The sequence below is a fragment of the Stigmatopora argus genome, chromosome 8 (genome assembly GCF_051989625.1).
Source record: "Stigmatopora argus isolate UIUO_Sarg chromosome 8, RoL_Sarg_1.0, whole genome shotgun sequence".
Taxonomy (NCBI): domain Eukaryota; kingdom Metazoa; phylum Chordata; class Actinopteri; order Syngnathiformes; family Syngnathidae; genus Stigmatopora; species Stigmatopora argus.
In genome coordinates, this window is record NC_135394.1 from 2478002 (window position 1) to 2503457 (window position 25456).

Consider the following 25456-nt stretch of genomic DNA (forward strand, 5'->3'; position numbering starts at 1 on the left):
GGTAACCAGCAATTGATTATTAGTATTCCAAAATGAACACAATAACATGCCCCAATAGCGCAGTAGGCAGCGTGTCAGTCTCATAATCTGAAGGTCGTGAGTTCAACCCTCACTTGGGGCAATGTTTTGTAACGAATTCCTCAAAAATGTAACCGCTCACTTGTAAAAAACTATTTCATTCCACTTTTGTTGCGATAGGTACTTCAGTGAATTATCTAAACTAGAATTCACTGAGTCACAACAATGGGATGTTTTGCTTACTAATATTACCAGTGAAGGTAAACACAGTTTTAATCCCAGATTAAAATTGACAACTATCGGCTATTAAAAGGAGGGTCGGTAACCAGCAATTGATTATTAGTATACCAAAATGAACACAATAACATGCCCCAATAGCGCAGTTGGCAGCGTGTCAGTCTCATAATCTGAAGGTCGTGAGTTCAACCCTCACTTGGGGCAATGTTTTGTGACGAATTCCTCAAAAATTTAACCGCTCACTTGTAAAAAACTATTTCATTCCACAGTGTTTGCGAGAGGTACTTCAGTGAATTATCTAAACTAGAATTCACTGAGTCACAACAATGGGATGTTTTGCTTACTAATATTACCAGTGAAGGTAAACACAGTTTTAATCCCAGATTAAAATTGACAACTATCGGCTATTAAAAGGAGGGTCGGTAACCAGCAATTGATTATTAGTATACCAAAATTAAAACAATAACATGCCCCAATAGCGCAGTAGGCAGCGTGTCAGTCTCATAATCTGAAGGTCGTGAGTTCAACCCTCACTTGGGGCAATGCTTTGTGACGAATTCCTCGAAGATTTAATTGCTCACTTTTAAGATGCTATTTCATTCCACTGTCGTCTCGAGAGTTACTTCAGTGAATTATCTAAATTAGAATTCGCTGAGTTACGACAATGGGATGTTTTGCTTACTAATATTACCAGTGAAGATAAACACCACACAGTGTTAATCCCAGATTAAAATTGACAACTATCGGCCATTAAAAGGAGGGTCGGTAACCAGCAATTGATTATTAGTATTCCAAAATGAACACAATAACATGCCCCAATAGCGCAGTAGGCAGCGTGTCAGTCTCATAATCTGAAGGTCGTGAGTTCAACCCTCACTTGGGGCAATGTTTTGTGACGAATTCCTCAAAAATTTAACCGCTCACTTGTAAAAAACTATTTCATTCCACTGTTGTTGCGAGAGGTACTTCAGTGAATTATCTAAACTAGAATTCACTGAGTCACAACAATGGGATGTTTTGCTTACTAATATTACCAGTGAAGGTAAACACAGTTTTAATCCCAGATTAAAATTGACAACTATCGGCTATTAAAAGGAGGGTCGGTAACCAGCAATTGATTATTAGTATACCAAAATGAAAACAATAACATGCCCCAATAGCGCAGTAGGCAGCGTGTCAGTCTCATAATCTGAAGGTCGTGAGTTCAACCCTCACTTGGGGCAATGCTTTGTGACGAACTCCTCGAAGATTTAATTGCTCACTTTTAAGATACTATTTCATTTCACTGTCGTCTCGAGAGATACTTCAGTGAATTATCTAAATTAGAATTCGCTGAGTTACGACAATGGGATGTTTTGCTTACTAATATTACCAGTGAAGATAAACACCACACAGTGTTAATCCCAGATTAAAATTGACAACTATCGGCCATTAAAAGGAGGGTCGGTAACTAGCAATTGATTATTAGTATTCCAAAATGAACACAATAACATGCCCCAATAGCGCAGTAGGCAGCGTGTCAGTCTCATAATCTGAAGGTCGTGAGTTCAACCCTCACTTGGGGCAATGCTTTGTGACGAATTCCTCGAAGATTTAATTGCTCACTTTTACGATGCTATTTCATTCCACTGTCGTCTCGAGAGATACTTCAGTGAATTATCTAAATTAGAATTCGCTGAGTTACGACAATGGGATGTTTTGCTTACTAATATTACCAGTGAAGATAAACACCACACAGTGTTAATCCCAGATTAAAATTGACAACTATCAGCCATTAAAAGGAGGGTCGGTAACCAGCAATTGATTATTAGTATTCCAAAATGAACACAATAACATGTCCCAATAGCGCAGTAGGCAGCGTGTCAGTCTCATAATCTGAAGGTCGTGAGTTCAACCCTCACTTGGGGCAATATTTTGTGACGAATTCCTCAAAAATTTAACCGCTCACTTGTAAAAAACTATTTCATTCCACAGTGTTTGCGAGAGGTACTTCAGTGAATAATCTAAACTAGAATTCACTGAGTCACAACAATGGGATGTTTTGCTTACTAATATTACCAGTGAAGGTAAACACAGTTTTAATCCCAGATTAAAATTGACAACTATCGGCCATTAAAAGGAGGGTCGGTAACCAGCAATTGATTATTAGTATTCCAAAATGAACACAATAACATGCCCCAATAGCGCAGTAGGCAGCGTGTCAGTCTCATAATCTGAAGGTCGTGAGTTCAACCCTCACTTGGGGCGTTGTTTTGTGACGAATCCCTCAAAAATTTAACCGCTCACTTGTAAAAAACTATTTCATTCCACAGTGTTTGCGAGAGGTACTTCAGTGAATTATCTAAACTAGAATTCACTGAGTCACAACAATGGGATGTTTTGCTTACTAATATTACCAGTGAAGGTAAACACAGTTTTAATCCCAGATTAAAATTGACAACTATCGGCTATTAAAAGGAGGGTCGGTAACCAGCAATTGATTATTAGTATACCAAAATTAAAACAATAACATGCCCCAATAGCGCAGTAGGCAGCGTGTCAGTCTCATAATCTGAAGGTCGTGAGTTCAACCCTCACTTGGGGCAATGCTTTGTGACGAATTCCTCGAAGATTTAATTGCTCACTTTTAAGATGCTATTTCATTCCACTGTCGTCTCGAGAGTTACTTCAGTGAATTATCTAAATTAGAATTCGCTGAGTTACGACAATGGGATGTTTTGCTTACTAATATTACCAGTGAAGATAAACACCACACAGTGTTAATCCCAGATTAAAATTGACAACTATCGGCCATTAAAAGGAGGGTCGGTAACCAGCAATTGATTATTAGTATTCCAAAATGAACACAATAACATGCCCCAATAGCGCAGTAGGCAGCGTGTCAGTCTCATAATCTGAAGGTCGTGAGTTCAACCCTCACTTGGGGCAATGTTTTGTAACGAATTCCTCAAAAATGTAACCGCTCACTTGTAAAAAACTATTTCATTCCAATGTTGTTGCGATAGGTACTTCAGTGAATTATCTAAACTAGAATTCACTGAGTCACAACAATGGGATGTTTTGCTTACTAATATTACCAGCGAAGATAAACACCACACAGTGTTAATCCCAGATTAAAATTGACAACTATCGGCCATTAAAAGGAGGGTCGGTAACCAGCAATTGATTATTAGTATTCCAAAATGAACACAATAACATGCCCCAATAGCGCAGTAGGCAGCGTGTCAGTCTCATAATCTGAAGGTCGTGAGTTCAACCCTCACTTGTGGCAATGCTTTGTGACGAATTCCTCGAAGATTTAATTGCTCACTTTTACGATGCTATTTCATTCCACTGTCGTCTCGAGAGATACTTCAGTGAATTATCTAAATTAGAATTCGCTGATTTACGACAATGGGATGTTTTGCTTACTAATATTACCAGTGAAGATAAACACCACACAGTGTTAATCCCAGATTAAAATTGACAACTATCAGCCATTAAAAGGAGGGTCGGTAACCAGCAATTGATTATTAGTATTCCAAAATGAACACAATAACATGCCCCAATAGCGCAGTAGGCAGCGTGTCAGTCTCATAATCTGAAGGTCGTGAGTTCAACCCTCACTTGGGGCAATATTTTGTGACGAATTCCTCAAAAATTTAACCGCTCACTTGTAAAAAACTATTTCATTCCACAGTGTTTGCGAGAGGTACTTCAGTGAATAATCTAAACTAGAATTCACTGAGTCACAACAATGGGATGTTTTGCTTACTAATATTACCAGTGAAGGTAAACACAGTTTTAATCCCAGATTAAAATTGACAACTATCGGCTATTAAAAGGAGGGTCGGTAACCAGCAATTGATTATTAGTATACCAAAATGAAAACAATAACATGCCCCAATAGCGCAGTAGGCAGCGTGTCAGTCTCATAATCTGAAGGTCGTGAGTTCAACCCTCACTTGGGGCGTTGTTTTGTGACGAATCCCTCAAAAATTTAACCGCTCACTTGTAAAAAACTATTTCATTCCACTGTTGTTGCGAGAGGTACTTCAGTGAATTATCTAAACTAGAATTCACTGATTCACAACAATGGGATGTTTTGCTTACTAATATTACCAGTGAAGGTAAACACAGTTTTAATCCCAGATTAAAATTGACAACTATCGGCTATTAAAAGGAGGGTCGGTAACCAGCAATTGATTATTAGTATACCAAAATGAAGACAATAACATGCCCCAATAGCGCAGTAGGCAGCGTGTCAGTCTCATAATCTGAAGGTCGTGAGTTCAACCCTCCCTTGGGGCAATGCTTTGTGACGAATTCCTCGAAGATTTAATTGCTCACTTTTAAGATGCTATTTCATTCCACTGTCGTCTCGAGAGATACTTCAGTGAATTATCTAAATTAGAATTCGCTGAGTTACGACAATGGGATGTTTTGCTTACTAATATTACCAGTGAAGATAAACACCACACAGTGTTAATCCCAGATTAAAATTGACAACTATCGGCCATTAAAAGGAGGGTCGGTAACCAGCAATTGATTATTAGTATTCCAAAATGAACACAATAACATGCCCCAATAGCGCAGTAGGCAGCGTGTCAGTCTCATAATCTGAAGGTCCTGAGTTCAACCCTCACTTGGGGCAATGCTTTGTGACGAATTCCTCGAAGATTTAATTGCTCACTTTTACGATGCTATTTCATTCCACTGTCGTCTCGAGAGATACTTCAGTGAATTATCTAAATTAGAATTCGCTGAGTTACGACAATGGGATGTTTTGCTTACTAATATTACCAGTGAAGATAAACACCACACAGTGTTAATCCCAGATTAAAATTGACAACTATCAGCCATTAAAAGGAGGGTCGGTAACCAGCAATTGATTATTAGTATTCCAAAATGAACACAATAACATGTCCCAATAGCGCAGTAGGCAGCGTGTCAGTCTCATAATCTGAAGGTTGTGAGTTCAACCCTCACTTGGGGCAATATTTTGTGACGAATTCCTCAAAAATTTAACCGCTCACTTGTAAAAAACTATTTCATTCCACAGTGTTTGCGAGAGGTACTTCAGTGAATAATCTAAACTAGAATTCACTGAGTCACAACAATGGGATGTTTTGCTTACTAATATTACCAGTGAAGGTAAACACAGTTTTAATCCCAGATTAAAATTGACAACTATCGGCCATTAAAAGGAGGGTCGGTAACCAGCAATTGATTATTAGTATTCCAAAATGAACACAATAACATGCCCCAATAGCGCAGTAGGCAGCGTGTCAGTCTCATAATCTGAAGGTCGTGAGTTCAACCCTCACTTGGGGCGTTGTTTTGTGACGAATCCCTCAAAAATTTAACCGCTCACTTGTAAAAAACTATTTCATTCCACTGTTGTTGCGAGAGGTACTTCAGTGAATTATCTAAACTAGAATTCACTGAGTCACAACAATGGGATGTTTTGCTTACTAATATTACCAGTGAAGGTAAACACAGTTTTAATCCCAGATTAAAATTGACAACTATCGGCTATTAAAAGGAGGGTCGGTAACCAGCAATTGATTATTAGTATACCAAAATGAAGACAATAACATGCCCCAATAGCGCAGTAGGCAGCGTATCAGTCTCATAATCTGAAGGTCGTGAGTTCAACCCTCACTTGGGGCAATGCTTTGTGACGAATTCCTCGAAGATTTAATTGCTCACTTTTAAGATGCTATTTCATTCCACTGTCGTCTCGAGAGATACTTCAGTGAATTATCTAAATTAGAATTCGCTGAGTTACGACAATGGGATGTTTTGCTTACTAATATTACCAGTGAAGATAAACACCACACAGTGTTAATCCCAGATTAAAATTGACAACTATCGGCCATTAAAAGGAGGGTCGGTAACCAGCAATTGATTATTAGTATTCCAAAATGAACACAATAACATGCCCCAATAGCGCAGTAGGCAGCGTGTCAGTCTCATAATCTGAAGGTCGTGAGTTCAACCCTCACTTGGGGCAATGTTTTGTGACAAATTCCTCAAAAATGTAACCGCTCACTTGTAAAAAACTATTTCATTCCACTGTTGTTGCGAGAGGTACTTCAGTGAATTATCTAAACTAGAATTCACTGAGTCACAACAATGGGATGTTTTGCTTACTAATATTACCAGTGAAGGTAAACACAGTTTTAATCCCAGATTAAAATTGACAACTATCGGCTATTAAAAGGAGGGTCGGTAACCAGCAATTGATTATTAGTATACCAAAATGAAAACAATAACATGCCCCAATAGCGCAGTAGGCAGCGTGTCAGTCTCATAATCTGAAGGTCGTGAGTTCAACCCTCACTTGGGGCAATGCTTTGTGACGAACTCCTCGAAGATTTAATTGCTCACTTTTAAGATACTATTTCATTCCACTGTCGTCTCGAGAGATACTTCAGTGAATTATCTAAATTAGAATTCGCTGAGTTACGACAATGGGATGTTTTGCTTACTAATATTACCAGTGAAGATAAACACCACACCGTGTTAATACCAGATTAAAATTGACAACTATCGGCCATTAAAAGGAGGGTCGGTAACCAGCAATTGATTATTAGTATTCCAAAATGAACACAATAACATGCCCCAATAGCGCAGTAGGCAGCGTGTCTGTCTCATAATCTGAAGGTCGTGAGTTCAACCCTCACTTGGGGCATTGTTTTGTGACGAATTCCTCAAAAATGTAACCGCTCACTTGTAAAAAACTATTTCATTCCACTGTTGTTGCGAGAGGTACTTCAGTGAATTATCTAAACTAGAATTCACTGAGTCACAACAATGGGATGTTTTGCTTACTAATATTACCAGTGAAGGTAAACACAGTTTTAATCCCAGATTAAAATTGACAACTATCGGCTATTAAAAGGAGGGTCGGTAACCAGCAATTGATTATTAGTAAACCAAAATGAAAATAATAACATGCCCCAATAGCGCAGTAGGCAGCGTGTCAGTCTCATAATCTGAAGGTCGTGAGTTCAACCCTCACTTGGGGCAATGCTTTGTGACGAACTCCTCGAAGATTTAATTGCTCACTTTTAAGATACTATTTCATTCCACTGTCGTCTCGAGAGATACTTCAGTGAATTATCTAAATTAGAATTCGCTGAGTTACGACAATGGGATGTTTTGCTTACTAATATTACCAGTGAAGATAAACACCACACCGTGTTAATACCAGATTAAAATTGACAACTATCGGCCATTAAAAGGAGGGTCGGTAACCAGCAATTGATTATTAGTATTCCAAAATGAACTCAATAACATGCCCCAATAGCGCAGTAGGCAGCGTGTCAGTCTCATAATCTGTAGGGCGTGAGTTCAACCCTCACTTGGGGCAATGTTTTGTAACGAATTCCTCAAAAATGTAACCGCTCACTTGTAAAAAACGATTTCATTCCACTGTTGTTGCGATAGGTACTTCAGTGAATTATCTAAACTAGAATTCACTGATTCACAACAATGGGATGTTTTGCTTACTAATATTTTCAGTGAAGGTAAACACAGTTTTAATCCCAGATTAAAATTGACAACTATCGGCTATTAAAAGGAGGGTCGGTAACCAGCAATTGATTATTAGTATACCAAAATGGAAACAATAACATGCCCCAATAGCGCAGTAGGCAGCGTGTCAGTCTCATAATCTGAAGGTCGTGAGTTCAACCCTCACTTGGGGCATTGTTTTGTGACGAATCCCTCAAAAATTTAACCGCTCACTTGTAAAAAACTATTTCATTCCACTGTTGTTGCGAGAGGTACTTCAGTGAATTATCTAAACTAGAATTCACTGAGACACAACAATGGGATGTTTTGCTTACTAATATTACCAGTGAAGGTAAACACAGTTTTAATCCCAGATTAAAATTGACAACTATCGGCTATTAAAAGGAGGGTCGGTAACCAGCAATTGATTATTAGTATACCAAAAGGAAAACAATAACATGCCCCAATAGCGCAGTAGGCAGCGTGTCAGTCTCATAATCTGAAGGTCGTGAGTTCAACCCTCACTTGGGGCAATGCTTTGTGACGAACTCCTCGAAGATTTAATTGCTCACTTTTAAGATACTATTTCATTCCACTGTCGTCTCGAGAGATACTTCAGTGAATTATCTAAATTAGAATTCGCTGAGTTACGACAATGGGATGTTTTGCTTACTAATATTACCAGTGAAGATAAACACCACACCGTGTTAATACCAGATTAAAATTGACAACTATCAGCCATTAAAAGGAGGGTCGGTAACCAGCAATTGATTATTAGTATTCCAAAATGAACACAATAACATGCCCCAATAGCGCAGTAGGCAGCGTGTCAATCTCATAATCTGAAGGTCGTGAGTTCAACCCTCACTTGGGGCAATGTTTTGTAACGAATTCCTCAAAAATGTAACCGCTCACTTGTAAAAAACTATTTCATTCCACTGTTGTTGCGATAGGTACTTCAGTGAATTATCTAAACTAGAATTCACTGAGTCACAACAATGGGATGTTTTGCTTACTAATATTACCAGTGAAGGTAAACACAGTTTTAATCCCAGATTAAAATGGACAACTATCGGCCATTAAAAGGAGGGTCGGTAACCAGCAATTGATTATTAGTATTCCAAAATGAACACAATAACATGCCCCAATAGCGCAGTAGGCAGCGTGTCAGTCTCATAATCTGAAGGTCGTGAGTTCAACCCTCACTTGGGGCATTGTTTTGTGACGAATCCCTCAAAAATTTAACCGCTCACTTGTAAAAAACTATTTCATTCCACTGTTGTTGCGAGAGGTACTTCAGTGAATTATCTAAACTAGAATTCACTGAGTCACAACAATGGGATGTTTTGCTTACTAATATTACCAGTGAAGGTAAACAGTTTTAATCCCAGATTAAAATTGACAACTATCGGCTATTAAAAGGAGGGTCGGTAACCAGCAATTCATTATTAGTATTCCAAAATGAACACAATAACATGCCCCAATAGCGCAGTAGGCAGCTTGTCTGTCTCATAATCTGAAGGTCGTGAGTTCAACCCTCACTTGGGGCAGTGCTTTGTGACGAACTCCTCGAAGATTTAATTGCTCACTTTTAAGATACTATTTCATTCCACTGTCGTCTCGAGAGATACATCAGTGAATTATCTAAATTAGAATTCGCTGAGTTACGACAATGGGATGTTTTGCTTACTAATATTACCAGTGAAGATAAACACCACACCGTGTTAATACCAGATTAAAATTGACAACTATCGGCCATTAAAAGGAGGGTCGGTAACCAGCAATTGATTATTAGTATTCCAAAATGAACTCAATAACATGCCCCAATAGCGCAGTAGGCAGCGTGTCAGTCTCATAATCTGTAGGGCGTGAGTTCAACCCTCACTTGGGGCAATGTTTTGTAACGAATTCCTCAAAAATGTAACCGCTCACTTGTAAAAAACGATTTCATTCCACTGTTGTTGCGATAGGTACTTCAGTGAATTATCTAAACTAGAATTCACTGATTCACAACAATGGGATGTTTTGCTTACTAATATTTTCAGTGAAGGTAAACACAGTTTTAATCCCAGATTAAAATTGACAACTATCGGCTATTAAAAGGAGGGTCGGTAACCAGCAATTGATTATTAGTATACCAAAATGGAAACAATAACATGCCCCAATAGCGCAGTAGGCAGCGTGTCAGTCTCATAATCTGAAGGTCGTGAGTTCAACCCTCACTTGGGGCATTGTTTTGTGACGAATCCCTCAAAAATTTAACCGCTCACTTGTAAAAAACTATTTCATTCCACTGTTGTTGCGAGAGGTACTTCAGTGAATTATCTAAACTAGAATTCACTGAGTCACAACAATGGGATGTTTTGCTTACTAATATTACCAGTGAAGGTAAACACAGTTTTAATCCCAGATTAAAATTGACAACTATCGGCTATTAAAAGGAGGGTCGGTAACCAGCAATTGATTATTAGTATACCAAAAGGAAAACAATAACATGCCCCAATAGCGCAGTAGGCAGCGTGTCAGTCTCATAATCTGAAGGTCGTGAGTTCAACCCTCACTTGGGGCAATGCTTTGTGACGAACTCCTCGAAGATTTAATTGCTCACTTTTAAGATACTATTTCATTCCACTGTCGTCTCGAGAGATACTTCAGTGAATTATCTAAATTAGAATTCGCTGAGTTACGACAATGGGATGTTTTGCTTACTAATATTACCAGTGAAGATAAACACCACACCGTGTTAATACCAGATTAAAATTGACAACTATCAGCCATTAAAAGGAGGGGCGGTAACCAGCAATTGATTATTAGTATTCCAAAATGAACACAATAACATGCCCCAATAGCGCAGTAGGCAGCGTGTCAGTCTCATAATCTGAAGGTCGTGAGTTCAACCCTCACTTGGGGCAATGTTTTGTAACGAATTCCTCAAAAATGTAACCGCTCACTTGTAAAAAACTATTTCATTCCACTGTTGTTGCGATAGGTACTTCAGTGAATTATCTAAACTAGAATTCACTGAGTCACAACAATGGGATGTTTTGCTTACTAATATTACCAGTGAAGGTAAACACAGTTTTAATCCCAGATTAAAATGGACAACTATCGGCTATTAAAAGGAGGGTCGGTAACCAGCAATTGATTATTAGTATACCAAAATGAAAACAATAACATGCCCCAATAGCGCAGTAGGCAGCGTGTCAGTCTCATAATCTGAAGGTCGTGAGTTCAACCCTCACTTGGGGCAATGCTTTGTGACGAATTCCTCGAAGATTTAATTGCTCACTTTTACGATGCTATTTCATTCCACTGTCGTCTCGAGAGATACTTCAGTGAATTATCTAAATTAGAATTCGCTGAGTTACGACAATGGGATGTTTTGCTTACTAATATTACCAGTGAAGATAAACACCACACAGTGTTAATCCCAGATTAATTTTGACAACTATCGGCCATTAAAAGGAGGGTCGGTAACCAGCAATTGATTATTAGTATTCCAAAATGAACACAATAACATGCCCCAATAGCGCAGTAGGCAGCATGTCAGTCTCATAATCTGAAGGTCGTGAGTTCAACCCTCACTTGGGGCAATAATTTGTGACGAATTCCTCAAAAATTTAACCGCTCACTTGTAAAAAACTATTTCATTCCACAGTGTTTGCGAGAGGTACTTCAGTGAATAATCTAAACTAGAATTCACTGAGTGACAACAATGGGATGTTTTGCTTACTAATATTACCAGTGAAGGTAAACACAGTTTTAATCCCAGATTAAAATTGACAACTATCGGCCATTAAAAGGAGGGTCGGTAACCAGCAATTGATTATTAGTATTCCAAAATGAACACAATAACATGCCCCAATAGCGCAGTAGGCAGCGTGTCAGTCTCATAATCTGAAGGTCGTTAGTTCAACACTCACTTGGGGCATTGTTTTGTGACGAATCCCTCAAAAATTTAACCGCTCACTTGTAAAAAACTATTTCATTCCACTGTTGTTGCGAGAGGTACTTCAGTGAATTATCTAAACTAGAATTCACTGAGTCACAACAATGGGATGTTTTGCTTACTAATATTACCAGTGAAGGTAAACAGTTTTAATCCCAGATTAAAATTGACAACTATCGGCTATTAAAAGGAGGGTCGGTAACCAGCAATTCATTATTAGTATTCCAAAATGAACACAATAACATGCCCCAATAGCGCAGTAGGCAGCTTGTCTGTCTCATAATCTGAAGGTCGTGAGTTCAACCCTCACTTGGGGCAGTGCTTTGTGACGAACTCCTCGAAGATTTAATTGCTCACTTTTAAGATACTATTTCATTCCACTGTCGTCTCGAGAGATACTTCAGTGAATTATCTAAATTAGAATTCGCTGAGTTACGACAATGGGATGTTTTGCTTACTAATATTACCAGTGAAGATAAACACCACACCGTGTTAATACCAGATTAAAATTGACAACTATCGGCCATTAAAAGGAGGGTCGGTAACCAGCAATTGATTATTAGTATTCCAAAATGAACTCAATAACATGCCCCAATAGCGCAGTAGGCAGCGTGTCAGTCTCATAATCTGAAGGGCGTGAGTTCAACCCTCACTTGGGGCAATGTATTGTAACGAATTCCTCAAAAATGTAACCGCTCACTTGTAAAAAACGATTTCATTCCACTGTTGTTGCGATAGGTACTTCAGTGAATTATCTAAACTAGAATTCACTGATTCACAACAATGGGATGTTTTGCTTACTAATATTACCAGTGAAGGTAAACACAGTTTTAATCCCAGATTAAAATTGACAACTATCGGCTATTAAAAGGAGGGTCGGTAACCAGCAATTGATTATTAGTATACCAAAATGGAAACAATAACATGCCCCAATAGCGCAGTAGGCAGCGTGTCAGTCTCATAATCTGAAGGTCGTGAGTTCAACCCTCACTTGGGGCATTGATTTGTGACGAATCCCTCAAAAATTTAACCGCTCACTTGTAAAAAACTATTTCATTCCACTGTTGTTGCGAGAGGTACTTCAGTGAATTATCTAAACTAGAATTCACTGAGTCACAACAATGGGATGTTTTGCTTACTAATATTACCAGTGAAGGTAAACACAGTTTTAATCCCAGATTAAAATTGACAACTATCGGCTATTAAAAGGAGGGTCGGTAACCAGCAATTGATTATTAGTATACCAAAATGAAAACAATAACATGCCCCAATAGCGCAGTAGGCAGCGTGTCAGTCTCATAATCTGAAGGTCGTGAGTTCAACCCTCACTTGGGGCAATGCTTTGTGACGAATTCCTCGAAGATTTAATTGCTCACTTTTAAGATGCTATTTCATTCCACTGTCGTCTCGAGAGATACTTCAGTGAATTATCTAAATTGGAATTCGCTGAGTTACGACAATGGGATGTTTTGCTTACTAATATTACCAGTGAAGATAAACACCACACAGTGTTAATCCCAGATTAAAATTGACAACTATCGGCCATTAAAAGGAGGGTCGGTAACCAGCAATTGATTATTAGTATTCCAAAATGAACACAATAACATTCCCCAATAGCGCAGTAGGCAGCGTGTCAGTCTCATAATCTGAAGGTCATGAGTTCAACCCTCACTTGGGGCAATGTTTTGTGACGAATTCCTCAAAAATGTAACCGCTCACTTGTAAAAAACTATTTCATTCCACTGTTGTTGCGAGAGGTACTTCAGTGAATTATCTAAACTAGAATTCACTGAGTCACAACAATGGGATGTTTTGCTTACTAATATTACCAGTGAAGGTAAACACAGTTTTAATCCCAGATTAAAATTGACAACTATCGGCCATTAAAAGGAGGGTCGGTAACCAGCAATTGATTATTAGTATTCCAAAATGAACACAATAACATGCCCCAATAGCGCAGTAGGCAGCGTGTCAGTCTCATAATCTGAAGGTCGTGAGTTCAATCCTCACTTGGGGCAATGCTTTGTGACGAATTCCTCGAAGATTTAATTGCTCACTTTTACGATGCTATTTCATTCCACTGTCGTCTCGAGAGATACTTCAGTGAATTATCTAAATTAGAATTCGCTGAGTTACGACAATGGGATGTTTTGCTTACTAATATTACCAGTGAAGATAAACACCACACAGGGTTAATCCCAGATTAAAATTGACAACTATCGGCCATTTTTCCATCTACAGTAGAGGAGATACAATTGGCTGCACAGAAATCCGGTATGATGGCGGGCCCCTCGCGATGGCGTCGATCGGCATGGAGAGAGGGTGATCCGACATACATTGATGCGATTGGCATCCACGGGGCGTACCAGATGAGTATAAGTTGGCTAATCAGATCACAGCAGGTTGGGGGTATATTTTTCTTTTAACTACTCCAAACAAAAATGTTGATTGGATAAATTACCTGCATTACAATGTCAAAAAACTTGGAAACTATACTGAACAGGGATTTGTGGCGATAAAGGAACAATTGGCAGCCACCAGTCTTATGGCGTTCCAGGATCGCATAGCAGTTGATATGCTGCTTGCGGAGCAAGGGGGCGTGTGTGCAATGTTTGGATCAATGTTGCACCTTCATACCGAACAACACGTCACCCGGTGGGTCCCTCACCCAGGCCATTAGTGGCCTGCAGACCCTCAACCGCAATATGAAGGAGCATTCTGGAGTCAGAGAATCCGCCCTTGAAAGCTGGTGGCATAAGTCTTTTGGGAGGTATAAGGATTTGGCCAAATCTGTTACATTTTCCGTAGCCCTTTTTGCTACGATTTTGACATTATGTGGGTGTTGTATTATTCCCTGCTTAAGATCTTTGATGAGCCGACTTATGACCACTGCGATTGCCCCTACAAATTCTAAATTGCATGAATTGTATCCCCTACTAATGAAACGTGCTGACAGCAGCAGTGAATTTCAAGAGCATGGTAGTTCCGAGGATGAAAAATGATGGCGAAAATGATTTTGTTTTCTGCTTTCAGACCTGCCGAACGAGTAGGGCCTAAGCGGGTAAAATTGAAACAGCCAACGGAGATATCCCTCTCTTCTTGGATTTGCCATAAAATAAATAACGAACATATAATAAAAAAGGGGGGAATGTTGGGTTAATTCTGGGATGTTACTATATGTTCATTTGGAATTAATGGAATAAAGCTGAAAGGAAGTTTTATTTGCATGTGCAAATTTATAATATAGGGGGGAATGTTGGGGTAATCATTATTATAAATGTGTTTGCAATGAATATAAAGCCTTATAATATACATGCTTACTATATTAATCAATATATTTGACAAACGCCTACGCCAAGGTCGAGAGATACGAGTTCGAAAGGACATAAAACAATCCACTGAGTTCTTGCTCCGAGGACTGATTACTGGAAGATACGCGTCGACCTCTTCCCCAGATGCGAGTTCAACAGGGAAGATCGGTGAAGGACGCTTAAATTGTTGTTGGCTCAACGGATGGCTATCAATCAACTTGTATATTGTTTTTCCTTTGTGACGCTTGATATGGAATTGTTTTGTTTCTTGCTTACGCAATTGGATCAATTACTCGCATATTGTTTTAATTTGTGACGCCAGGTTGACGCTTGGGTTGCTTGATTATGGAATTGTTTTGTTTCTTGCTTACGCAAATGGAATCGATAACCTTGTAATTGTTTTGATTTGAAGCCTTAAATAGGCAGGACATAATGCCGCTCTTTAGAATAATCTTGGGTGGGGCGAGCTGCCGGATGTATTCTCTTCTTGCAAGAATTAAATGTGATGTGACTACAGATGCCTTTTTTATTGAAAGCTGAATTGGAAAAACCTAAGGATAAACCTACAATTGGATGAACCTAACAAATACCAAGAACTCAGAGAATCAAAGGAATTCAAAGCTGAAACGAGAAGCACTGTCACAGACAAAGAATTCCTCAACTGGTGGAAATGGGACAGTATTGGGGCAGCCTGCGAACCAAAGTGTGGAGGATGCAGATGTGGCAACTGCCAGCCAGGAGGCAAGGAGATGACACTGAGCAAGGAGAGAGAGCTGGAAGTCATCAGAAAAGGCCTCACCTATGTCACCACCGATGATCACGTCGACCAACCTCACTGGGACACGAAATACCCATGGATCGAAGACCCCATGTCTCTACCCTACAACAGAAGTGGAGTAGAAGCAACCTTTCTGAGGACAGAAAAACAAGTCAAGAAAGAACCCAAGTGGAAAGTGGCACACGCATCCCAAGTCCATGAAATGGTGGAAAGAAGAGCAGCAAAGAAACTCGGCAAAGAAATGATCACCAATTGGAGAGGACCGGTGTGGTACGTTAGCCACTTGGTAGCGCCAAACCCCCACTCCGTCACCACACCAGTGCGCCTAGTCTGGAACAGCAGCCAGAAGTTCAAGCGACTTAGCATGAACGATATCCTGTTGAAAGGACCAGACGTCCTCAACCCAATCCGAGCAGTTTTACTCAGATTCAGAAGAGGGGTGCATGCAGCCCTTGGAGACATCAAGAAGATGTACAACTCGGTGTGGTTGGAAGAACCGGAAATGCACCTACACAGATTTCTTTGGAGAGACACCGAAGAAAGTGAAATTGAGGAGTATGCCATCACCCGAGTCAACATTGGCGATCGTCCAGCGGGATGCATTGCACAGCTGGCAATGAGAGAGACTGCAAAGCTACCCATGTTTGCTCACCTAAAAGAGGAGTGCAGAATCCTGGAGGACTCTTACGTTGACGATGTGCTGACCTCTCATAACGACTTGGAAAAACTGGATGGATACACCAAAAGGGTTGAAGAGATCCTGAAAGCAGGTGGCTTCATCCTCAAACCCTGGCTCCGGTCAGGCCAAAGTGGGAGGGAGATACTCACAGCAGGAGCATCTTCCAGCAATATACTCATTCTACCAACTCAAAGAAGAGGAGAAGACGACAAAGCCCTTGGAGTCGGCTACATTGTTGAAAGCGACAAACTGTACCCCATGACCTCAGTTAACTTCTCTAAGAGAAGAAAGAAAATGAGAGTGGGTCAAAACCTCCTGGAAGAAGAGGTGAGAGAAAACACTCCCAAACCACTGACTAGGAGACAATTACTAAGCCAGGTAGCTGGCCTCTATGATCCGATAGGCCTTGTCACCCCCGCCAAACAGAAGGGTGCCATCCTGGTCAGGAAAGCTTTCCAAGAAGCTGGAACCAGCAGAACCCAAGACACGTGGGACAAACCTCTATCCCAAAAGTTAAGGGAAGAAGCAATCCAGTTATTAGAAGAATACGTCCGTCTCAGCCAAATTACCTTCCACAGGAGCCTCACACCACGGAACAGGACCCGAAAACCGTGGGGAGTGACATTCTCTGACGGAAGTGACCAGAGCTATGGAGCCGTGGTGTACCTCAGATGGGAGACAGCGACGGGCATCGAAGTCAGACTCGTCGAGTCCAAGGCGAAACTATCACCACTTGACCAGAAGGGAGAACCAGTGAAAGCTGAGATATGTGGCGCTGTCTATGCAGCTCGCCTCAGGAGATACATCGAAAAGCACAGTCGAATGGAGATTGAAAGATGGATCCACCTAGTGGACAGTCAAACTGTGTTAGGAGCAATCCAAAGAGACAGTTACGGATATCAAACCTTCTTCGCGAACAGAGTTGGAGAAATTCAGAAGACCACGTCCGTTGACGACTGGTGGTGGATCCAGGGAGACCTCAATGTAGCGGACATGCTAACAAGAGGAGTTGCCCCGGAGGACCTCAGAGAGGGCTCCGCGTGGCAAGACGGACCCGAATTCCTAAGGCTGCCCATAGAGGAGTGGCCAAAGAAGTCGGCCAAAGAAGTCGCTGCCCATGCAAGGGAAGGAATCAATAAACTCCAAAGGAAGTCCTTCACTGCCGTACAGACCAGGTCACAGACGAGAGGAAGGACGAGCGATGCACCATCTGCCGAAACAAGTAATCCGACCCATGCCACGAATGGGGGAGATCGGAGTATCCCACGAGGGGCTGCAAACGGAGATGATCCCCGAGCCCGAAGACCTCCAGCCGGATCTGCTGTGAAAAAACTGATCGATGTAAGGAGATTCAGCAGCCTAACCAAATTGATCAGGGTCATAGCCTGGGTATGGAGAGCTGCAACAAAATGGAAAAGTGTATTGGAACAAGACCCAACTTCAAGTAAACCAAAGAGCCAGAGACTTTCATCAGACCAGATAAAGTCCAGAGCCAAGCAAGCTGTACTTACACTGAGTGAGTACGAAGATTCAAAGAGAGACCTCTTCCAGGCGCCCAAGACCACCCTCAACAGGTTGGCGGTATACAAAGAGGCGGAGACCGAACTCTTGGTCTGCGGAGGAAGATTCCAAATCTTCGACAACGACAAAACAGCCGTACCAATTCTACCCCATGATGCATGGATATCTTCTCTTCTGGCACAAGAAGCCCACAACGCAAACCATGAAGAAACAGCAGGTACACTCCTGCGCATGAGGAAGAAAGCGTGGGTTATAAGAGGCCGAAGATTGGCTCAGAAGGTCGTAAACAATTGTGTAACCTGCAGGAAAAACAGAGCCAAAAGATGCCAACAAATCATGAGCGACCTCCCATCCGAGCGAACAACACCAGCCAGACCATTTCAATACGCAACTGTGGACCTGTTCGGCCCTTACGAAGTGAAGGACGAGGTGAAGAAGAGATCAGGACTCAAAGTATGGGGACTAGTTTTCTGCTGCATGGCATCCCGAGCCCTACACACAGACGTAGTAAATGACCTGTCATCTGAAGGCTTTCTGTTGGCCTACAAGAGATTTGCAGCATTACGGGGACACCCGAAGAAGATATGGTCAGATCCAGGAAAAAACTTTGTGGGCGCCAGGCCAGCCCTCAAAGAACTGCATGCCTTCCGGAGGAAGCTGGAAGCATCCAGAGTCGAGGATGAAGCCTCCACGCATGGAACGGAATGGAACTGGAAACTCCACCCTGCGGACTCCCCACACCGAAATGGAGCTGCCGAGGCCGCAGTACGCGCTGTAAAACGTGCCCTGCACAACCTGGCAGGAGACAGATGCTTCACGTGGAGTGAGTTCCAAACCTTCCTCTACATGGCTGCCAATCTGGCCAACGAAAGACCCATTGACGCCAGGACGCAAAGTCGTGAGGAATGCATAGACTACATCAGCCCAAACACTCTTCTGCTGGGAAGGACAGGACCTGAGGGAGATGTAGGAAGCTTCGACTTTCAAGGATACCCCTACAAGAGACTAAGAGCCATCCAGACCGAAGTCGACCGATTCTGGAAGAAGTGGAGCCAGCTGGCGGGACCCAACTTGTTCATCCGAAGTAAGTGGCACACAACGAACAGAAATGTAGCCACGGGAGATATCGTCTGGCTGGCCGACCAAAATGCTCTAAGGGGCCAGTACAAGCTTGGACGAGTCGATAGTGTCGTCCCCGACACAAGAGGCATCGTCAGAGATGTACACGTCAAGACCTTCCCAAGCTACCCCGTCTCTACTACCAAATCTGATCACGCGAAGAAACCCCCCACAAAAATCCCTTCAACAATTCTGCATAGAGATGTACGACGCATCATTGTCCTGATACCTGTGGAAGAACAGAAATAGACCAACAAAGAAACGAACGAGAGCAACCAGGAACTGTGTGACCTCTCTGGGTTCAAGAACCGAGATGCCAAGTGGGAGGTGTCAAGTCAACTTTGGAGAAGATATGTCTGCCCCTCCTCCAGGCCAACAGAGGGCAGAAAAGAAAACCCAAACAAAAGTCACCTCGCCTCATTTCCTGCCTAAGATCATAGGGCATGAGCCAGGATATAACCATTCAGATTCAAGCCTTGAAAGTAGACAGGTGAGAAAGGAGCAAGGAATACCAAGGAATACCCTTCAGACCCGATCACACGCAACTGGTAGGATAAAATAAGTACCACCTAAATGCCAGCTGATTGATGCTTAATTTGCTTCTCGCAACCTTAAGTTGCATTCTTTGTATTTTCCCTTAACTTGGATTACTCATATGACCTATCTCTGTAAAGTGAATATTTGTGTTTGATTTACTCAATCAGTTAATGTACCCATGCATTTCCACTCTATCATTTCAACACTCTCCTGCTTTCTGTATTAAATTCAAGATGCTAGTAGTAAACTCAAGAGCAACACTTTGATCACCGTAGTAACGTGAAACTCGAATGACGTCACATGCTCCCTCCTTTCCCCTTTCTTTAAGGTTTTCAACCTAACCACTTCCTATCACCATAAACTTCAATAAAAGTGTAAACTGGAAGGATTTGAGTTGTTCCTGCGTTGATAAGATCGGGGCCCCTTTTCAAGTTTGGGGCAAAATTTGAAGAAAAGTAGAGATAACTTGACAATATAAATTAGAATTCGCTGAGTTACGACAATGGGATGTTTTGCTTACTAATAATACCAGTGAAGATAAACACCACACAGTGTTAATCCCAGATTAAAATTGACAACTATCGGCCATTAAAAGGAGGGTCGGTAACCAGCAATTGATTATTAGTATTCCAAAATGTACACAATAACATGCCCCAATAGCGCAGTAGGCAGCGTGTCAGTCTCATAATCTGAAGGTCGTGAGTTCAACCCTCACTTGGGGCAATGCTTTGTGACGAATTCCTCGAAGATTTAATTGCTCACTTTTACGATGCTATTTCATTCCACTGTCGTCTCGAGAGATACTTCAGTGAATTATCTAAATTAGAATTCGCTGAGTTACGACAATGGGATGTTTTGCTTACTAATATTACCAGTGAAGATAAACACCACACAGTGTTAATCCCAGATTAAAATTGACAACTATCGGCCATTAAAAGGAGGGTCGGTAACCAGCAATTGATTATTAGTATACAAAATGAACACAATAACATGCCCCCATAGCGCAGTAGGCAGCGTGTCAGTCTCATAATCTGAAGGTCGTGAGTTCAACCCTCACTTGGGGCAATATTTTGTGACGAATTCCTCAAAAATTTAACCGCTCACTTGTAAAAAACTATTTCATTCCACAGTGTTTGCGAGAGGTACTTCAGTGAATTATCTAAACTAGAATTCACTGAGTCACAACAATGGGATGTTTTGCTTACTAATATTACCAGTGAAGGTAAACACAGTTTTAATCCCAGATTAAAATTGACAACTATCGGCCATTAAAAGGAGGGTCGGTAACCAGCAATTGATTATTAGTATTCCAAAATGAACACAATAACATGCCCCAATAGCGCAGTAGGCAGCGTGTCAGGCTCATAATCTCAAGGTCGTGAGTTCAACCCTCACTTGGGGCATTGTTTTGTGACGAATTCCTCAAAAATGTAACCGCTCACTTGTAAAAAACTATTTCATTCCACTGTTGTTGCGAGAGGTACTTCAGTGAATTATCTAAACTAGAATTCACTGAGTCACAACAATGGGATGTTTCGCTTACTAATATTACCAGTGAAGGTAAACACAGTTTTAATCCCAGATTAAAATTGACAACTATCGGCTATTAAAAGGAGGGTCGGTAACCAGCAATTGATTATTAGTATACCAAAATGAAAACAATAATATGCCCCAATAGCACAGTAGGCAGCGTGTCAGTCTCATAATCTGAAGGTCGTGAGTTCAACCCTCACTTGGGGCAATGCTTTGTGACGAATTCCTCGAAGATTTAATTGCTCACTTTTAAGATGCTATTTCATTCCACTGTCGTCTCGAGAGATACTTCAGTGAATTATATCAATTAGAATTCGCTGAGTTACGACAATGGGATGTTTTGCTTACTAATATTACCAGTGAAGATAAACACCACACAGTGTTAATCCCAGATTAAAATTGACAACTATCGGCCATTAAAAGGAGGGTCGGTAACCAGCAATTAATTATTAGTATTCCAAAATGAACACAATAACATGCCCCAATAGCGCACTAGGCAGCAGGTCAGTCTCATAATCTGAAGGTCGTGAGTTCAACCCTCACTAGGGGCAATATTTTGTGACGAATTCCTCAAAAATTTAACCGCTCACTTGTAAAAAACTATTTCATTCCACAGTGTTTGCGAGAGGTACTTCAGTGAATTATCTAAACTAGAATTCACTGAGTCACAACAATGGGATCTTTTGCTTACTAATATTACCAGTGAAGGTAAACACAGTTTTAATCCCAGATTAAAATTGACAACTATCGGCTATTAAAAGGAGGGTCGGTAACCAGCAATTGATTATTAGTATACCAAAATGAAAACAATAACATGCCCCAATAGCGCAGTAGGCAGCGTGTCAGTCTCATAATCTAAAGGTCGTGAGTTCAACCCTCACTTGGGGCAATGCTTTGTGACGAAGTCCTCGAAGATTTAATTGCTCACTTTTAAGATACTATTTCATTCCACTGTCGTCTCGAGAGATACTTCTGTGAATTATCTAAATTAGAATTCGCTGAGTTACGACAATGGGATGTTTTGCTTACTAATATTACCAGTGAAGATAAACACCACACAGTGTTAATCCCAGATTAAAATTGACAAATATCGGCCATTAAAAGGAGGGTCGGTAACCAGCAATTGATTATTAGTATTCCAAAATGAACACAATAACATGCCCCAATAGCGCAGTGGGCAGCGTGTCAGTCTCATAATCTGAAGGTCGTGAGTTCAACCCTCACTTGGGGCAATGTTTTGTGACGAATTCCTCAAAAATGTAACCGCTCACTTGTAAAAAACTATTTCATTCAACTGTTGTTGCGATAGGTACTTCAGTGAATTATCTAAACTAGAATTCACTGAGTCACAACAATGGGATGTTTTGCTTACTAATATTACCAGTGAAGGTAAACACAGTTTTAATCCCAGATTAAAATTGACAACTATCGGCTATTAAAAGGAGGGTCGGTAACCAGCAATTGATTATTAGTATACCAAAATGAAAACAATAACATGCCCCAATGGCGCAGTAGGCAGCGTGTCAGTCTCATAATCTGAAGGTCGTGAGTTCAACCCTCACTTGGGGCAATGCTTTGTGACGAATTCCTCGAAGATTTAATTGCTCACTTTTAAGATACTATTTCATTCCACTGTCGTCTCGAGAGATACTTCAGTGAATTATCTAAATTAGAATTCGTGGAGTTACGACAATGGGATGTTTTTCTTACTAATATTACCAGTGAAGATAAACACCACACAGTGTTAATCCCAGATTAAAATTGACAACTATCGGACATTAAAAGGAGGGTCGGTAACCAGCAATTGATTGGGATGTTTTGCTTACTAATATTACCAGTGAAGATAAACACCACACAGTGTTAATCCCAGATTAAAATTGACAACTATCGGCCATTAAAAGGAGGGTCGGTAACCAGCAATTGATTATTAGTATTCCAAAATGAACACAGTAACATGCCCCCTTAGCGCAGTAGGCAGCGTGTCACTCTCATAATCTGAAGGTCGTGAGTTCAACCCTCACTTGGGGCAATGTTTTGTGACGAATTCCTCAAAAATGTAACCGCTCACTTGTAAAAAACTATTTCATTCCACTGTTGTTGCGATAGGTACTTCAGTGAATTATCTAAATTAGAATTCACTGAGTCACAACAATGGGATGTTTTGCTTACTAATATTACCAGTGAAGGTAAACACAGTTTTAATCCCAGATTAAAATTGACAACTATCGGCTATTAAAAGGAGGGTCGGTAACCAGCAATTGATTATTAGTATACCAAAATGAAAACAATAACATGCCCCAATATCGCAGTAGGCAGCGTGTCAGTCTCATAAGCTGAAGGTCGTGAGTTCAACCCTCACTTGTGGCAATGCTTTGTGACGAATTCCTCGAAGATTTAATTGCTCACTTTTAAGATGCTATTTCATTCCACTGTCGTCTCGAGAGATACTTCAGTGAATTATATAAATTAGAATTCGCTGAGTTACGACAATGGGATGTTTTGCTTACTAATATTACCAGTGAAGATAAACACCACACCGTGTTAATCCCAGATTAAAATTGACAACTATCGACCATTAAAAGGAGGGTCGGTACCCAGCAATTGATTATTAGTATTCCAAAATGAACACAATAACATGCCCCAATAGCGCAGTAGGCAGCGTGTCAGTCTCATCATCTGAAGGTCGTGAGTTCAACCCTCACTTGGGGCAATGTTTTGTGACGAATTCCTCAAAAATGTAACCGCTCACTTGTAAAAAACTATTTCATTCCACTGTTGTTGCGAGAGGTACTTCAGTGAATTATCTAAACTAGAATTCACTGAGTCACAACAATGGGATGTTTTGCTTACTAATATTATCAGTGAAGGTAAACACAGTTTTAATCCCAGATTAAAATTGACAACTATCGACTATTAAAAGGAGGGTCGGTAACCAGCAATTGATTATTAGTATTCCAAAATGAACACAATAACATGCCCCAATAGCGCAGTAGGCAGCGTGTCAGTCTCATAATCTGAAGGTCGTGAGTTCAACCCTCACTTGGGGCAATGCTTTGTGACGAATTCCTCGAAGATTTAATTGCTCACTTTTAAGATACTATTTCATTCCACTGTCGTCTCGACAGATACTTCAGTGAATTATCTAAATTAGAATTCGCTGAGTTACGACAATGGGATGTTTTGCTTACTAATATTACCAGTGAAGATAAACACCACACAGTGTTAATCCCAGATTAAAATTGACAACTATCGGCCATTAAAACGAGGGTCGGTAACCAGCAATTGATTATTAGTATTCCAAAATAAACACAATAACATGCCCCAATAGTGCAGTAGGCAGCGTGTCAGTCTCATAATCTGAAGGTCGTGAGTTCAACCCTCACTTGGGGCAATGTTTTGTGTCGAATTCCTCAAAAATGTAACCGCTCACTTGTAAAAAACTATTTCATTCCACTGTTGTTGCGAGAGGTACTTCAGTGAATTATCTAAACTAGAATTCACTGAGTCACAATAATGGGATTTTTTGCTTACTAATATTACCAGTGAAGGTAAACACAGTTTTAATCCCAGATTAAAATTGACAACTATCGGCTATTAAAAGGAGGGTCGGTAACCAGCAATTGATTATTAGTATACCAAAATGAAAACAATAACATGCCCCAATAGCGCAGTAGGCAGCGTGTCAGTCTCATTATCTGAATTTCGTGAGTTCAACCCTCACTTGGGGCAATGCTTTGTGACGAATTCCTCGAAGATTTAATTGCTCACTTTTAAGATACTATTTCATTCCTCTGTCGTCTCCAGAGATACTTCAGTGAATTATTTAAACTAGAATTCGCTGAGTTACGACAATGGGATGTTTTTCTTACTAATATTACCAGTGAAGATAAACACCACGCAGTGTTAATCCCAGATTAAAATTGACAACTATCGGCTATTAAAAGGAGGGTCGGTAACCAGCAATTGATTATTAGTATACCAAAATGATAACGATAACATGTCCCAAAAGCGCTGTAGGCAGTGTGTTAATCTCATAATCTGAAGGTTGTGAGTTCAATCCTCATTTGGTGCAATGCTTTGTGAAGAATTCTTCAAATATTTAATTGCTCACTTTTAAGATACTATTTCATTCCACTGTCGTCTCGAGAGTAAAGGAACATAAGAGTTTGACCTTAAAGTAGTTCATTAGATGATTGCTACATTCTGTGTATGAGTATGAGATTGACAAGTGCTGAGCGTATGTGCAGGAATGGAATGTTTTCAGAACAAACGGT

The 25456-nt window shown here is 40.6% G+C and overlaps 47 non-coding genes across 47 annotated transcripts; all 47 read left to right on the forward strand.

Annotated features, from left to right (window-relative positions):
- Positions 1–48: 48 nt before the first annotated feature.
- trnam-cau (transfer RNA methionine (anticodon CAU)) lies at positions 49–121 on the forward strand. The gene has a single exon. It is a non-coding gene; the product is annotated as a tRNA-Met (tRNA).
- Positions 122–386: 265 nt separating this feature from the next.
- Positions 387–459, forward strand: trnam-cau (transfer RNA methionine (anticodon CAU)). Its single transcript has one exon. It is a non-coding gene; the product is annotated as a tRNA-Met (tRNA).
- Positions 460–724: 265 nt separating this feature from the next.
- On the forward strand, positions 725–797 carry trnam-cau (transfer RNA methionine (anticodon CAU)). The gene has a single exon. It is a non-coding gene; the product is annotated as a tRNA-Met (tRNA).
- Positions 798–1067: 270 nt separating this feature from the next.
- Positions 1068–1140, forward strand: trnam-cau (transfer RNA methionine (anticodon CAU)). Its single transcript has one exon. It is a non-coding gene; the product is annotated as a tRNA-Met (tRNA).
- Positions 1141–1405: 265 nt separating this feature from the next.
- Positions 1406–1478, forward strand: trnam-cau (transfer RNA methionine (anticodon CAU)). The gene has a single exon. It is a non-coding gene; the product is annotated as a tRNA-Met (tRNA).
- Positions 1479–1748: 270 nt separating this feature from the next.
- On the forward strand, positions 1749–1821 carry trnam-cau (transfer RNA methionine (anticodon CAU)). Its single transcript has one exon. It is a non-coding gene; the product is annotated as a tRNA-Met (tRNA).
- Positions 1822–2091: 270 nt separating this feature from the next.
- On the forward strand, positions 2092–2164 carry trnam-cau (transfer RNA methionine (anticodon CAU)). Its single transcript has one exon. It is a non-coding gene; the product is annotated as a tRNA-Met (tRNA).
- A 265-nt stretch (positions 2165–2429) lies between these two features.
- On the forward strand, positions 2430–2502 carry trnam-cau (transfer RNA methionine (anticodon CAU)). Its single transcript has one exon. It is a non-coding gene; the product is annotated as a tRNA-Met (tRNA).
- A 265-nt stretch (positions 2503–2767) lies between these two features.
- trnam-cau (transfer RNA methionine (anticodon CAU)) lies at positions 2768–2840 on the forward strand. Its single transcript has one exon. It is a non-coding gene; the product is annotated as a tRNA-Met (tRNA).
- A 270-nt stretch (positions 2841–3110) lies between these two features.
- Positions 3111–3183, forward strand: trnam-cau (transfer RNA methionine (anticodon CAU)). Its single transcript has one exon. It is a non-coding gene; the product is annotated as a tRNA-Met (tRNA).
- Positions 3184–3453: 270 nt separating this feature from the next.
- Positions 3454–3526, forward strand: trnam-cau (transfer RNA methionine (anticodon CAU)). The gene has a single exon. It is a non-coding gene; the product is annotated as a tRNA-Met (tRNA).
- A 270-nt stretch (positions 3527–3796) lies between these two features.
- trnam-cau (transfer RNA methionine (anticodon CAU)) lies at positions 3797–3869 on the forward strand. The gene has a single exon. It is a non-coding gene; the product is annotated as a tRNA-Met (tRNA).
- A 265-nt stretch (positions 3870–4134) lies between these two features.
- On the forward strand, positions 4135–4207 carry trnam-cau (transfer RNA methionine (anticodon CAU)). The gene has a single exon. It is a non-coding gene; the product is annotated as a tRNA-Met (tRNA).
- Positions 4208–4472: 265 nt separating this feature from the next.
- trnam-cau (transfer RNA methionine (anticodon CAU)) lies at positions 4473–4545 on the forward strand. Its single transcript has one exon. It is a non-coding gene; the product is annotated as a tRNA-Met (tRNA).
- Positions 4546–4815: 270 nt separating this feature from the next.
- trnam-cau (transfer RNA methionine (anticodon CAU)) lies at positions 4816–4888 on the forward strand. Its single transcript has one exon. It is a non-coding gene; the product is annotated as a tRNA-Met (tRNA).
- Positions 4889–5158: 270 nt separating this feature from the next.
- Positions 5159–5231, forward strand: trnam-cau (transfer RNA methionine (anticodon CAU)). Its single transcript has one exon. It is a non-coding gene; the product is annotated as a tRNA-Met (tRNA).
- Positions 5232–5496: 265 nt separating this feature from the next.
- trnam-cau (transfer RNA methionine (anticodon CAU)) lies at positions 5497–5569 on the forward strand. The gene has a single exon. It is a non-coding gene; the product is annotated as a tRNA-Met (tRNA).
- A 265-nt stretch (positions 5570–5834) lies between these two features.
- Positions 5835–5907, forward strand: trnam-cau (transfer RNA methionine (anticodon CAU)). The gene has a single exon. It is a non-coding gene; the product is annotated as a tRNA-Met (tRNA).
- A 270-nt stretch (positions 5908–6177) lies between these two features.
- Positions 6178–6250, forward strand: trnam-cau (transfer RNA methionine (anticodon CAU)). Its single transcript has one exon. It is a non-coding gene; the product is annotated as a tRNA-Met (tRNA).
- Positions 6251–6515: 265 nt separating this feature from the next.
- Positions 6516–6588, forward strand: trnam-cau (transfer RNA methionine (anticodon CAU)). The gene has a single exon. It is a non-coding gene; the product is annotated as a tRNA-Met (tRNA).
- Positions 6589–6858: 270 nt separating this feature from the next.
- trnam-cau (transfer RNA methionine (anticodon CAU)) lies at positions 6859–6931 on the forward strand. Its single transcript has one exon. It is a non-coding gene; the product is annotated as a tRNA-Met (tRNA).
- Positions 6932–7196: 265 nt separating this feature from the next.
- On the forward strand, positions 7197–7269 carry trnam-cau (transfer RNA methionine (anticodon CAU)). Its single transcript has one exon. It is a non-coding gene; the product is annotated as a tRNA-Met (tRNA).
- Positions 7270–7539: 270 nt separating this feature from the next.
- On the forward strand, positions 7540–7612 carry trnam-cau (transfer RNA methionine (anticodon CAU)). Its single transcript has one exon. It is a non-coding gene; the product is annotated as a tRNA-Met (tRNA).
- A 265-nt stretch (positions 7613–7877) lies between these two features.
- On the forward strand, positions 7878–7950 carry trnam-cau (transfer RNA methionine (anticodon CAU)). The gene has a single exon. It is a non-coding gene; the product is annotated as a tRNA-Met (tRNA).
- A 265-nt stretch (positions 7951–8215) lies between these two features.
- Positions 8216–8288, forward strand: trnam-cau (transfer RNA methionine (anticodon CAU)). The gene has a single exon. It is a non-coding gene; the product is annotated as a tRNA-Met (tRNA).
- A 270-nt stretch (positions 8289–8558) lies between these two features.
- On the forward strand, positions 8559–8631 carry trnam-cau (transfer RNA methionine (anticodon CAU)). The gene has a single exon. It is a non-coding gene; the product is annotated as a tRNA-Met (tRNA).
- Positions 8632–8896: 265 nt separating this feature from the next.
- Positions 8897–8969, forward strand: trnam-cau (transfer RNA methionine (anticodon CAU)). The gene has a single exon. It is a non-coding gene; the product is annotated as a tRNA-Met (tRNA).
- Positions 8970–9575: 606 nt separating this feature from the next.
- Positions 9576–9648, forward strand: trnam-cau (transfer RNA methionine (anticodon CAU)). Its single transcript has one exon. It is a non-coding gene; the product is annotated as a tRNA-Met (tRNA).
- A 265-nt stretch (positions 9649–9913) lies between these two features.
- On the forward strand, positions 9914–9986 carry trnam-cau (transfer RNA methionine (anticodon CAU)). Its single transcript has one exon. It is a non-coding gene; the product is annotated as a tRNA-Met (tRNA).
- Positions 9987–10251: 265 nt separating this feature from the next.
- Positions 10252–10324, forward strand: trnam-cau (transfer RNA methionine (anticodon CAU)). The gene has a single exon. It is a non-coding gene; the product is annotated as a tRNA-Met (tRNA).
- A 270-nt stretch (positions 10325–10594) lies between these two features.
- trnam-cau (transfer RNA methionine (anticodon CAU)) lies at positions 10595–10667 on the forward strand. Its single transcript has one exon. It is a non-coding gene; the product is annotated as a tRNA-Met (tRNA).
- A 265-nt stretch (positions 10668–10932) lies between these two features.
- Positions 10933–11005, forward strand: trnam-cau (transfer RNA methionine (anticodon CAU)). The gene has a single exon. It is a non-coding gene; the product is annotated as a tRNA-Met (tRNA).
- A 270-nt stretch (positions 11006–11275) lies between these two features.
- trnam-cau (transfer RNA methionine (anticodon CAU)) lies at positions 11276–11348 on the forward strand. The gene has a single exon. It is a non-coding gene; the product is annotated as a tRNA-Met (tRNA).
- Positions 11349–12292: 944 nt separating this feature from the next.
- On the forward strand, positions 12293–12365 carry trnam-cau (transfer RNA methionine (anticodon CAU)). Its single transcript has one exon. It is a non-coding gene; the product is annotated as a tRNA-Met (tRNA).
- Positions 12366–12630: 265 nt separating this feature from the next.
- Positions 12631–12703, forward strand: trnam-cau (transfer RNA methionine (anticodon CAU)). The gene has a single exon. It is a non-coding gene; the product is annotated as a tRNA-Met (tRNA).
- A 265-nt stretch (positions 12704–12968) lies between these two features.
- trnam-cau (transfer RNA methionine (anticodon CAU)) lies at positions 12969–13041 on the forward strand. Its single transcript has one exon. It is a non-coding gene; the product is annotated as a tRNA-Met (tRNA).
- A 608-nt stretch (positions 13042–13649) lies between these two features.
- On the forward strand, positions 13650–13722 carry trnam-cau (transfer RNA methionine (anticodon CAU)). Its single transcript has one exon. It is a non-coding gene; the product is annotated as a tRNA-Met (tRNA).
- Positions 13723–20299: 6577 nt separating this feature from the next.
- trnam-cau (transfer RNA methionine (anticodon CAU)) lies at positions 20300–20372 on the forward strand. The gene has a single exon. It is a non-coding gene; the product is annotated as a tRNA-Met (tRNA).
- Positions 20373–20641: 269 nt separating this feature from the next.
- Positions 20642–20714, forward strand: trnam-cau (transfer RNA methionine (anticodon CAU)). The gene has a single exon. It is a non-coding gene; the product is annotated as a tRNA-Met (tRNA).
- Positions 20715–20979: 265 nt separating this feature from the next.
- Positions 20980–21052, forward strand: trnam-cau (transfer RNA methionine (anticodon CAU)). The gene has a single exon. It is a non-coding gene; the product is annotated as a tRNA-Met (tRNA).
- A 265-nt stretch (positions 21053–21317) lies between these two features.
- trnam-cau (transfer RNA methionine (anticodon CAU)) lies at positions 21318–21390 on the forward strand. Its single transcript has one exon. It is a non-coding gene; the product is annotated as a tRNA-Met (tRNA).
- A 608-nt stretch (positions 21391–21998) lies between these two features.
- trnam-cau (transfer RNA methionine (anticodon CAU)) lies at positions 21999–22071 on the forward strand. The gene has a single exon. It is a non-coding gene; the product is annotated as a tRNA-Met (tRNA).
- A 270-nt stretch (positions 22072–22341) lies between these two features.
- Positions 22342–22414, forward strand: trnam-cau (transfer RNA methionine (anticodon CAU)). Its single transcript has one exon. It is a non-coding gene; the product is annotated as a tRNA-Met (tRNA).
- A 265-nt stretch (positions 22415–22679) lies between these two features.
- On the forward strand, positions 22680–22752 carry trnam-cau (transfer RNA methionine (anticodon CAU)). The gene has a single exon. It is a non-coding gene; the product is annotated as a tRNA-Met (tRNA).
- Positions 22753–23819: 1067 nt separating this feature from the next.
- trnam-cau (transfer RNA methionine (anticodon CAU)) lies at positions 23820–23892 on the forward strand. The gene has a single exon. It is a non-coding gene; the product is annotated as a tRNA-Met (tRNA).
- A 265-nt stretch (positions 23893–24157) lies between these two features.
- Positions 24158–24230, forward strand: trnam-cau (transfer RNA methionine (anticodon CAU)). Its single transcript has one exon. It is a non-coding gene; the product is annotated as a tRNA-Met (tRNA).
- A 270-nt stretch (positions 24231–24500) lies between these two features.
- Positions 24501–24573, forward strand: trnam-cau (transfer RNA methionine (anticodon CAU)). Its single transcript has one exon. It is a non-coding gene; the product is annotated as a tRNA-Met (tRNA).
- The last annotated feature ends 883 nt before the right edge of the window (positions 24574–25456 follow it).